Raw genomic sequence first — 12,916 nt, forward strand, 5'->3', positions numbered from 1 at the left:
AATATAAAAAAATTAATTAATTAATTAATTTACATATTAAGTAAATTAATTCTTCTCATAAATATGTATTACTTTTTTTAAGTAAATAATTTATTTATAAATATAATAAAATAGATTATGTACATGAGGCGCGTGAAGCGCAGGCTCTACACTAATTTATTTTAAAATTTCCCTCTTCGCCAAGTTCGAGTTGCTCGCAGCGACAATCGTTGGCGGCTCCTTGGCTTCCCTCGCCGCTCGCTCGCCGAAGGTTAGTGACAGTTAGGGTTTTTCTTGGTGGACAATCTTGTTGACAATCCCCTGTCATTGACAATCTTGTTGTTATTCCCTTCAATGATGACAATCCTCTTGGTATCCCTCAGTTTCAATTCAATTATGACACTCCTGATAACCAGGAGCAGGAGGAGATACATCTCTCCATGTTAGAGATATAATCATTAATGTTACGTTCTTCTATCAGTTTAAGCTTTTGGGATGAGTGGTTTCATGGATTAGTAGTTTCATAACACTCCAGATCTACTTGTTCAAGTCCTGAATATGCAAGTGGGGACTGAAAAGGAGGTCTGAAATAATACTTTCAGAAACTTAAATAGTGATTCCAAATTCTTTTGCTAATTCAATTTGGGGAACACTGGAGTATACAGATATTCATTGATATAGATATACAGATTCCTATATAGAATAGAACAGCTGTTGATTCAGTCCAATGGAAAAAAAAGGATTTCTTGTTATTGCTTAGTGCCAATTTTATTTATCAGCTACTTTCTTATTCTTGTTTCATTTTCCTTGATACCCTAATGTTCTGCACATGTTTGATCATTGTCTTAAGAACAAGCAAGTAATGATAAGCATGTTTGGTTTTTCCTAAGCAATAGTGTGATCCAATGATTATTCTATAGATTTTTCCGAAGTTATGATTTTGGACTTGTAAGTTAAAGGGTGAAGTTCATATGTCAATAGTAATATAGAAAATTATAGAGAAAAAATAAAATGAAAATAAAATAAAAAAAGCATGTCAAGCTTGCAGAACAAAACAGAACAGCAAAACCATTCAAGCAAATTTACAACTTTAATCATATTATAGATTTTCATTGCATACGAATCTAGCATGCTAAAAAGATTTTCATAACTATTCTGCATAATAAGTTAGCTTACAGATTCAGATTGAAGCTGAATTGGAAGCTGCTGCTGCAAACTGAGAAATTGGATAGACATCTTAGCCATTTCTGAGATGGCAGCATCTCTGATTGAAGGTACATCACTCATCAAATGTTCATAGGCAGCATGAAATGCATCTGACCAAAATCTCGGCACCTTAGCAGTGGTGCTGTGGGTGTAAACCTCTCGCATCCGCCGCACCACTTTGTCCCTCTCCTTCACTTCCTATGTAATTCACTTCAAGTTAGTTCTATCAAAATTTTGTTGACTAATTTGATCCTTTTAAAAATTGACATAGTTTAGTATAAAAAAGATTAAATTTATGTCAACAATCCTTAAAGTCCTAATTTGATTTTATATTATGCAGATCATATTGTAAGTACTAATTTTAGCATTTCTGCATAAGAAAGAAAGATGAACATCTAAGTTAGCTTTCAAAGATATATATACATATCTTTCAAAGTTGATGCTTTCAAAATTGATATAGTTTAATTAGTTATCTAATGCTTTTTGTTTACGTATCAGTTTAATTCTTATTTCTTAAAATAAATAATCTTTTTTTGTCCAAAATCTTTAAAAGGGCTAGTTTGATATTCTGCATATAAAAACATACCATCTAATTACTAATTTTAGTACATCTCATAAAAATTGTTACACCCTTTTACTTAATTAGAGTAAAACAAAAACTAAATGGATATCATGTAACTTGTATCCAAAGTATTGTTCTTTCTGATAAAACTTGTATAATAATTATTTATTGAAAAAAAAAAAAACTTTGTTTGTGTAACATACCAAGACATCAAGATCGTGAAGAGTGATAGAATGACTTAAATTTTATTGCTCTCTACTATTTTTTTGCTAAATGCTTAAATTTTCGGTGACAAGTGGTTGTTTGGAAAAAGAAAAAGTGCACAATGTTTGTTTTAATTTCTATTTTCTAATGATCTATTACATATAATAGAGATATGAGATAAATTTGATGTATACTTTTTTCCAAATCTTCTTTCAGTATGTATAATTAATAAAAGTGCTAGTTATAAACTTGAAATAAGACCTCTCAATTAGAGTATAACATATTTATTATTTTGACTAATTTATATTTTTTATTGTTACATATTTTTACTTTATAAAATAAGAAAAATTAAAGAAAAAATGATGAAACATTTCATTTTCTAGCTCAGTCTTGCTTATAGTCGATTCGTGTCTGAACCCCTGATCCGTGCGAGTCCATGGGACCTTCCGTGGACAACGTCCCCTCTTTAACCATTCGGCCACACGTATAACAAAAGATAATTAAACAGTAACCTTCAACGAATTTCATTTTTTATTTTTTTTTAAAATATGGATTCACATTGATATCAAATTTGTCAATTTGATATATTGATTATGATATATTTTTTTCTTTCCCTTGTTCGTTTAAATTGTTAAAGTATTTTATACTAGTAATTAATTTATTATCTCTTTTACGTCACAAATTATATCTAAAAATTAATATTTAATTGTTATTAATATATTTGTAAAAACATGTATTTTAAGTTTTAACTTTTAATTTTAATTTTATTTTTATATTTTTATTTAATTATGACCGAGTGAACCGAGTGAATCAGTGAATCACCGGTTGATCCAATCCAGTCGTATGACCGGATTAATTACTGATTCGATTTAGATAACTATGCTCGTAGTGCTTCCATAACTCAACCTCAGCTTCCACAAAAATTCTAAGGTTTTGTTTGGATATAGGAAAGAAAATAGAAGGAAAGAAAATAAGAAAAAAAAATGAGAGAAGAGAAAATAGAAAGAAGAGTAGAATTATTTGTGTATTGTTTGAATGAAGAGAAAATAGATGAAAAAATAAAAAAAAAAATTTTTGATTGGATGGAAAAAAAAATGAGAAGAAAAAAAATCTTAATGATATTAAATTATATTAATACCCTTACAATAAAATAAAATATAAATATCCGTATTTATTTATATTTTATTATATTTTATAAATATTATAATTTTATATATTTGATTTAAATTATTTATCTAATACATATGCAATGTTTAAATGTGAATGTCTATTATAATAATATATTTAAACTATTAAAACTAAATTTATATTGATAATTATTAATAATAATAAAATTAAGGATAATATTGTAAATATACAAAAGATAACATTTTACTTTTTGTTTTTTATTTGTAATAGATGAAAAAAAAATTTTATCAGACCCACATAAGAATTTTCTTTCTTTCCTTATTTTTTTAGCAACCAAACAAAAAAAATAGAATTTTTCATTCATTTTTTATAAATCAGAAAAGATTAAGAAATGGAGAAAAATAACTAATTCTCATTGTTAAAAAAAATAAAAAATTTTCTTAAAAATATCTGTTAAACTACTACATTTTATATATTATGTACTATTTATGTACTCCTACTAAAAAAATTATAACAAATAAGTCATTAATAAAAAAATATCTAAGTAACAATGAATTCATGGTGAATTCTTGGTGAATTCTTTATTTTGATTTCATGATTTTAGTTTACTTTGCTCACCCCTCGAATCTTTTCCATTGAGTTCAGAACCACAAATGGCCAACTAGCAAAAAATGTACGTACGTAGTTATCACCTGAATGAAGCTTTCTGTGGTATTTCCCAATACCATTCGGTCATCATATCAGAATTACGCGGTCTTCTGCAAGCAGACATGTTGGCCCAGGTGCAGGATGCAGCGAGAAACGTTCTCATAATGCTAGATAATGATTATGTGCTATCCCCATCCCACCCAATCAATGATGGCGGTATCATCGAGTTTCAGTTCAATCGTGTTGGTATCTCTAGTATCAGTTCAATTCCGAATTTAATAATGATGACACTCCTTAAAGAAAATTTTATGTCCTAAATTGTTCAAGCTTTAATGTTAACGGTTTGATGAATTAGAAAAGATTAAGAGAAGAAAAAAAAAATTATTCTTATTGTTAAACAGAATGAAAAATTTCTTTAAAAATATGTGTTGAGTTATTGCACTTTATATATTAAGTACTCTTTATGTACTCCCACTAAAAAAATTAAAACAAATAAGCCATTAATAAAAAAATATCTAAGTAACAATGAGTTCATGGCGAATTCTTGGTGGATTATTTATTTTGATTTCATGATTTTAATTTACTTTGCTCACCCCTCGAATCTTCTCCATTGAGTTCAGAACCACAAATGGCCAACAGGCAAAAAAATGTACGTGGATATGGCATGAAACATTCTCATAATGCCAGATGATGATTACGTGCTATCCCCATCCCACCCAATCAATGATGGCAGTATCCTCGAGTTTTACTTCAATTGTGTTGGTATCTCCAATATCAATTCAATCCCGAGTTTAATAATAATGACACTCCTTAAAGAAAATTTTATGCCCTAAATTGTTCAAGCTTTAATGTTAACGGTTTGATGAATTAGAATAGATTAAGAGAAGGAAAAAATAAGTTATTCTCATTGTTGAAGAGAATGAAAAATTTCTTTAAAAATGTGTTGAGTTATTACACTTTATATAATATGTACTCTTTATGTACTCCCACTAAAAAGATTATAACAAATAAGCCATTAATAAAAAAAATATCTAAGTAACAATGAGTTCATGGTGAATTCTTGGTGGATTCTTTATTTTGATATCATGATTTTAGTTTACTTTGCTCATCCTTCGAATCTTCTCCATTGAGTTCAGAACCACAAATGGTCGACTGGCAAAGAATGTACGTAGATATGGCGAGAAATATTTTCATAATGTCAGATGATGATTATGTGCTATCCCATCCCACCCAATCAATGATGGCGGTATCCTCGAGTTTCAGTTTAATCATGTTGGTATCTCCAGTATCAATTCAATCCCGACTTTAATAATGATGACACTCCTTAAAGAAAATTTTATGCCCTAAATTGTTCAAGCTTTAATATTAACGGTTTGATGAATTAGAAGAGATTAAGAGAAGGAGAAAAATAAGTTATTCTCATTATTGAAGAGAATGAAAAATGTTACGGCCTGGCCCAAACCCCTTACGGTTCGGCCGACCCGAGCGCTACCCGACCCGGACCCGCGCCCCTCAACCAACCCGGACACGCGCCCCGGACAGCTCATGCACGGCTGCGGGATAACGTCCCTGAGAAAGTGGGCCTGTCCTCATTGGGCCTACCTCTGACAGTATATAAGGGGAAGGTTTACTCTTCCCCCAAGGTACGTAACATATCACATCACCCCTTTTCGCCTGCACATTACTGACAAGAGCGTCGGAGTGTCTTTGCAGGTGGCACCCCCCTTTTTACACGAAGTACTCGGGACCTCGCACACCCTTGGCCGGTAGTTCACGACCTGACGAGCCCCTACCATCTTCGAGGATTTCAACCCGAACCGTCCGCTAACCGACCTACCGAACATTGGCGCCGTCTGTGGGGACTCGTCCATGGACTTCGTGCTAGTCCAAACTGGGACAGGCTGCGAGGCCGTACCCGGAGGCGACGCCACCGGGACGGAAACCCGACAACATCCAAGGTCGCCCCCGAGGAACGCAACCCAATCACATGAGAGACGCCCCTTTGGGGGACCGGAGACAACCACGCCAAAATAATGCAAGAGCTACGCCACAGAATGCAAGACCTGGAACGCCGGTTAGCAGATAGGGAACGCGACCAACGCACTCCAGAGCAGAGTCACTCCCGCTCTCGCTCCAGGAGTCGCTCCAGACGCACGCCTACCCCCCAAGCTGAGTCCAAAAGCACCGGGGAGAGAGGGTGCGCGAGAAGACGCCGTGACCCCGTAATCTACGCCAGACGTGAGAGGCGGCGTACCGCGAACCGCGAGGACGAGGACACTCGTCGGGAGAGCGACGAGGGAAGAACGACGGGAACACGGGGACCCGTAATAATGGAAGCGACCCCTTTCCACCGTTCCATACTCGAGGTCCGGCTGCCAAAACACTTTGACAAGCCAACGGACATGAGATACGACGGAACGCAAGACCCGTTGGAACACCTTACGGCCTTTGAGGCCAGGATGAACCTAGAAGGAGTGGGAGACGAGGTAAGGTGCCACGCTTTCCCGGTCACCCTAGCGGGACCTGCAATACGGTGGTTCAATAACCTCCCGCAGGGCTCGGTGACCCAATTCTCCGACATCAGCCATGCCTTCCTGGCTTAGTTCACGACCAGGATCGCCAAAGCCAAGCATCCGATCAATCTGTTGGGAGTGACCCAGAGAGCCGGGGAGCCGACCAGGAAGTACTTAGACCGTTTCAACGACGAATGCTTAGAAATCGACGGGTTGACGGACTCCGTGGCGAGCTTGTGCTTGACGAACGGGCTCCTGAATGAGGACTTCAGAAAGCACCTCACCACAAAGCCAGTATGGACAATGCAAGAGATCCAATGCGTGGCTAAGGAGTATATTAACGACGAAAAAGTCAGCCGGGTCGTGGCTGCCAATAAACGGCAACCCCCCTACAACCAAACCCGGCACTACGAGGGTGGAGAAAGACAAAAGGAACACGCCAGGGACGGCGGTTCGAGTAAGGCACCTAAGCCATTCCCCCGAGTCGGGAAGTTCACCAACTACACCCCCCTCACGGCACCAATCACGGAAGTTTACCAACAGATAGCCGAGAAGGGGATACTATCGAGACCCCGACCTCTGAAGGACAGGACGGGGGGAAACAAAAGCCTTTACTGCGAATATCACAAGGGATACGGGCACAAGACCCAAGACTGCTTCGACCTGAAAGACGCCCTGGAGCAAGCAATCAGGGACGGAAAGCTTGCCGACTTCTCCCACCTCATAAGGGAGCCGAGAAGACGGAATCGGGACCACGATAGCGAAGACAGGTCCCGGGTGACAAGACGACATCAAGAACCAGAGGGGGACGACCACGGTCTCACGATGGTGAACGTAGTAACAGCAAGAAATTCCTCCCCGAGGTCGAAATCAGCACAGAAGAAAGACGCCAAGATCCTGGCGGTCTCCTCCTCATCCGCTAGAAGTTCCTGGGGACTCCCATCCATCTCCTTCGGCCCTGAGGACCAATGGTTCGACGAGGTACCGGAAATTCCCCCCATGGTTATCACGGCCAGAGTCGGGACCGGCCTCGTCAAAAGGATCCTGGTAGACACAGGGGCGGACTCGAACATGATGTTTCGCAACGTTTTTGATGTCCTGGGACTGCGCGATGCCGACCTGGTGACCCACCAGCACGGTGTGGTAGGGTTGGGTGACCACTTCATCAAGCCAGATGGGATCATTTCACTCCCGACCTCCCTGGGACAAGGACAGAGGCGAAGGACGGTAATGGCCGATTTTGTTGTCTTACGAGATTCCACAGCTTACAATATCATCCTGGGGAGAAAAACCATCAACGACCTTGGGGCAGCGATTAGTACGAGGCTGCTCGTAATGAAGTTTGTTACTGATGACGGATCCGTAGGATCCATCAGAGGAGACTTGGAAACGGCAGTCGCTTGCGACCACGCCAGCCTCTCTCTCAGGAAAAAGTCCAAAGAAGCATCCGGGGTTTTCCTTGCCAACCTGGATGCCAGAATAGATGACAAGCCCAGGCCTGAGCCAGAAGGGGACTTGGAAAAATTTAGGGTCGGTGACGGGGAGGAGAGGTTCACGTTCATAAATAGAAACCTCCCCCATGAATTAAAGGAACCTTTGATGGAGATGATCAAAGCCAATGACGACCTCTTCGCGTGGACGCCAACTGACATGACAGGGATAGATCCCCAACTCATGTCACATCATCTGGCTGTCAAGCCGGAAGCTAAACCAGTGGCCCAGAGGAGGAGGAAGATGTCACAGGAAAGGGCAGAGGAGGTGGCCAGGCAGACGGCTAGCCTCCTTGAAGCAGGGTTCATCCGAGAGCTGGACTACTCGACGTGGCTGTCGAACGTGGTCTTGGTAAGAAAGCACAACGGGAGGTGGAGAATGTGTGTAGACTATTCCGACCTCAACAAGGCATGTCCCAAAGACTGCTATGCCCTCTCCAACATTGATGCACTCGTTGACGCGGTGGCGGGGTACCGTTATCTGAGCTTCATGGACGCCTACTCCGGGTACAACCAAATACCGATGCACTGACCCGACGAGGACAAAATAGCGTTCATAACGCCAGGAGGGATCTATTGCTACAAGGTGATGCCATTTGGTTTGAAAAATGCCGGCGCCACATACCAGAGACTGATGAACAAGATATTCAGTGAGCTCATAGGTAAGACAGTAGAAGTCTACGTGGACGACATCCTTGCGAACACCACACGGCCCAACGATCTCCTAGGCGACCTGGGGGGCGTGTTCGCGGCTCTCCGACAACATGGCATGAGGCTCAACCCGCTCAAATGCGCCTTTGCCATGGAGGCCGGAAAGTTCTTGGGATTCATGATCACCCAAAGGGGAGTAGAGGCCAACCCAGAGAAGTGTCAAGCGATTCTTCAGATGAAGAGCCCGGGTTGTATCAAAGACGTCCAACGTCTGGCGGGAAGGCTGACGGCATTATCCCGCTTCCTCGGCGCATCGGCAGCAAAAGCCTTACCCTTCTTTAACCTGATGAAAAAGGGAATAGCATTTGAATGGACCCCAGCGTGTGAGGAAGCATTCAACCACTTCAAGGCAATCCTGGCGACACCCCCGGTGCTCGGGAAGCCCAAGGCCGGAGAACCACTCTATCTCTACTTAGCAGTAACAGAGGAAGCGCTTGCAGCAGTGCTCGTACGAGAAGAAGGAAAATCTCAGCAACCGATTTACTTCGTGAGCAGGGCTCTACAAGGAGCAGAGCTGAGGTATAGCAAATTGGAAAAACTGGCGCTCACACTCCTGACCTCCTCCCGAAGGTTGAGGCAATACTTCCAGGGACACCGTGTAGTCGTGAGGACGGGCCAGGCAATTCGCCAAGTACTCCAAAAACCTGATTTGGCTGGGAGGATGATGACTTGGGCCATTGAGCTCTCCCAATATGACTTGCAATACGAGCCCCGACATGCGATCAAGGCGCAGGCGATGGCAGATTTCTTGGTAGAGGTAACGGGATCCCCCCGAGGAAACGGGCACACGGTGGAGGCTCCACGTAGACGGTGCCTCCAACCAAACGTCCGGGGGAGCCGGGGTCATCTTAGAGAGCCCGGCGGGAGTCATTTACGAGCAATCGACCAAGTTCGAATTCTCCGTGTCGAACAATCAAGCAAAATATGAAGCCCTCTTAGGTGGATTAACACTAGCTCGGGAAGTCGGGGCAACAAGTTTGGAAGTATGCAGTGACTCATAAGTCGTCACCTCGCAAGTAAACGGAAGCTATCAAGCCAGGGACCCCCTCCTACAAAAGTATTTGGAAAAGGTTAGAGAATTGACAAGGCAGTTCCAAGAGGTCACGGTCCAACACGTCCCAAGAGAAAGGAACACACGGGCAGACCTCCTGTCTAAACTAGCGAGCACGAAGCCAGGAACGGGCAACCGGTCTCTCATCCAGGGCATGGTGAAGGAACCAACGGTTGCCCTCCATTTGACGGAGTCAAGCCCCTCCTGGTTGGACCCCATCACAAACTTCTTGGAACACGGCAATTTACCTGACAATGAGAAAGCAACCAAAACGTTGAGAAGGGAGGCAGCTAGATACGCAATCATACAAGGGCAACTGTTCAGAAAGGGGCTCAGCCAACCCCTATTGAAGTGCTTACATCCCGACCAGACGGACTATGTACTTAGAGAAGTCCACGAGGGATGCTGCGGCCACCACATCGGGGCAAAGCGCTAGCAAGGAAGCTCATCCGAGCTGGATATTACTGGCCATCAATGATGAGAGACTCCAAAGAATTTGTCAGGAAATGCGTAAAGTGTCAAGAAAATGCCAACTTTCATAAAGCGTCGGCTTCCGAACTGAGTTTACTGACGTCTACACGACCTTTCGCTCAATGGGGAGTTGACATCTTAGGACCTTTCCCAGTTGGCTCAGGACAAGTTAAATATCTCATAGTCGTCATCGACTACTACACCAAATGGATAGAGGCTGAACCGCTAGCCAGCATATCCTTATCCAATTGCAGGAAGTTCATGTGGAGACAAGTGATAACCCGTTTCGGTATCCCGGAGGTCGTCATTTCGAACAATGGGACGCAGTTCACTGATAAGAAGTTAACGGAATTCCTCACCAGCCTGGGCATAAAACAAAAATTTTTCACAGTAGAACATCCCCAGACAAACGGACAAGTGGAGTCCGCAAACAAAGTCATCCTACTATGCCTCAAGAAACGCTTAGACAGCAAGAAAGGCGCATGGGCCGACGAGCTCGCTTCGGTCCTCTGGTCCTACCGGACAACCGAGCAAAGCTCCACCGGGGAAACCCCCTTCCGCCTAACGTACGGGGTCGACGCAGTGATACCCGTGGAAATTGGCGAACCGAGTCCACGGTTACTTCTCGCAGGAGTAGACGAAGCGGTGGAAAAGGACCTGGTGGAAGAGATCAGAGAGATGACCCACTTGTCAGAAACAGCATTAAAACAAAGAATAGCTCTGCGCTACAACACTAAAGTCCTCAGGAGGGATTTTAAGGAAAGAGACATCGTCCTACGACGCAATGACGTCAGTTTACCGACTCCAGGAGAAGGAAAACTGGCGGCAAATTGGGAAGGTCCCTACAGAATCAAAGAAGTGCTCGGCAAAGGCGCCTACAAGCTGGAAATACTCGACGGCAGGGATATCCCGAGAACATGGAACGCAGGTAACCTGAGGAGATTCTATTCGTAGCTTGGGCTCACCGACCAAGCGGCCTATTAAGCTGGGTAGAGTCTTGCCTTGATCAAATGTTAATTCCCAATTATTCACTCTTATCAAATACATATTGTGTTCATAAACTTGTCTAGCTAACGACTAATTCTTACTTGTCCAAATTCTTCCATCTATTATCTCCCAACGCGTACCCCGCGAAGATCGTACTTGTAAACGGCAACCCGGGACTGATCACCCCGAGAAGCCATCGGAACCATAGCCATATCGAACGACCACGATAATAAGACCACAACGGTTTCAAAAATAAAACCACGACGACCCCAAAAGGGTTACCAGCGCAAACGGTGAAACGGACACAAGCAATAAGTCCGCCCCAGAAAGACGGTAACAAAAATAAAACACCAAGCAAGATAAATGATAATAACGATAAGTCGACCAAGCGACCAGTTAAGCATATAGTTATAAAGTCACGAGGAAATGTTCAACAAATCCGCACCAAATCAAAGTTACAAGAAATCACTTCCGAGGCATGTCGACAATCTTGCCGTCTTGGATCGTCTTGAAGACACCAATAACCGATGTGTCGAAGTCAGGAGCCACGATCTTCACCTGGGCCTTCAGAGCATCCTCGGTCATGAAGATCGCGTTCTTCTCTTGCTCCTTGGTCGCTTTGTGCTTTTTCTTGAGCTCTTCGACCTCGGCTTTAGTGGCTTTAGCCGACGAGGCGGCCTGGTCATGCTCCTTCTCCAAGGCCGCCACCTGACCCTGAGCAGCGTTCAACTGGCTCTCTAGGGTCATCTCCCGCTCAGCTAAACGGGCCACCGTCTCGTCGGAAGCCTTCAATTTCTCCCCGGCAGACGTCGCTCTCTCCTCGGAAGCCTTGAGCTTCTCCCCCATCTCGGACAACTGACTTTGGAGCAGCTCGACTTGAACCTTAAAGTCGTTGTTCGCCTTGCCTGAAGACTCGAGCTTCCGTCGGAGAGCCTGCATTCCCGACAACTCAAACTCAGCCTTTCGAGCTATCACGGCCCCCCGAAGCAGAGTCTGGTACATCCATCTCGCCTGCCCAGCCAGGTCGGTCCCGAGAAAATGCTCCTCCGTCCCAGGGATCAGCTGGGAGTCAATGAAATTCGTAGCATCAAAATTTCTTTCCATGATGGTGAGAGTCCCTTCCGGGCTGGCAGATGCCTTCCGCTTCTTGGGGGTATGGATGAGTTCCACATCGTCATATTCTTGATGGGGAGGAGACGAGTGCTCAGCAGTGGCCGCCTTTTCGGGAATGGGAGAAGCCTGCACCTCGGCTGGATCTTTTTCAGACATCCCGGTGTCCTGGGGAGAGGGCACGGCCTGATCCTCTTTCTCCCCGGAAGGGCCCCCAGTTCCTCAGCACCCTTCTCGTCAGCCTTCTCATCATCGCTATCCTCCAAGAAGGTCTTGACCAAATTTTCAAGCCCAGCTACCGAAGCAGACATCTCCACTACAACAGGAAACCAAACATGTTAGCCGTGAAGTCGGGAAAAGCAAAATAAGCAACAAGCAATGAAAAAAACACAAGGCAAAATAGCTCACAAATATAATTCCTGGCGGACTCCCGTTCACCCATGAGGAGGTGGGGGTTCACAGGGTTCTTCCCAAAAATAGCATACAATACATCGGCTATCCTTTTATTTACAAAGGACATTCCCTTGTAGGTCACCTTGATGAAAGAATTAGACCCCGCCCCGAAACTCCAATAAGTCGGGATGAGGCGTTCCCCCTCTAACGATAACTAAAAGGGGTGGCGACCTTTAGCAGGGCGAACTTTGAAGAATTTGTCCTTGAACCCATGATAGGAGTCCTCGAATAGACCAAATATTCTCCGGCCCTGGGCAGACCGGAAAGACAAAAACCCTTTCCTCGCCTTCCCTTGTTTGGAGGGGTTGGTAAGATTAAAAAAGAAGAGGAAGACATCCACTGACGTCGGCAGCTCGAGATATTCACAAACCATCTCGAAACAGCGGATAGAAGCCCAGCTGTT

The sequence above is a fragment of the Arachis ipaensis genome, chromosome B10 (assembly GCF_059453495.1).
Source record: "Arachis ipaensis isolate K30076 ecotype BB chromosome B10, ASM5945349v1, whole genome shotgun sequence".
Lineage (NCBI taxonomy): Eukaryota > Viridiplantae > Streptophyta > Magnoliopsida > Fabales > Fabaceae > Arachis > Arachis ipaensis.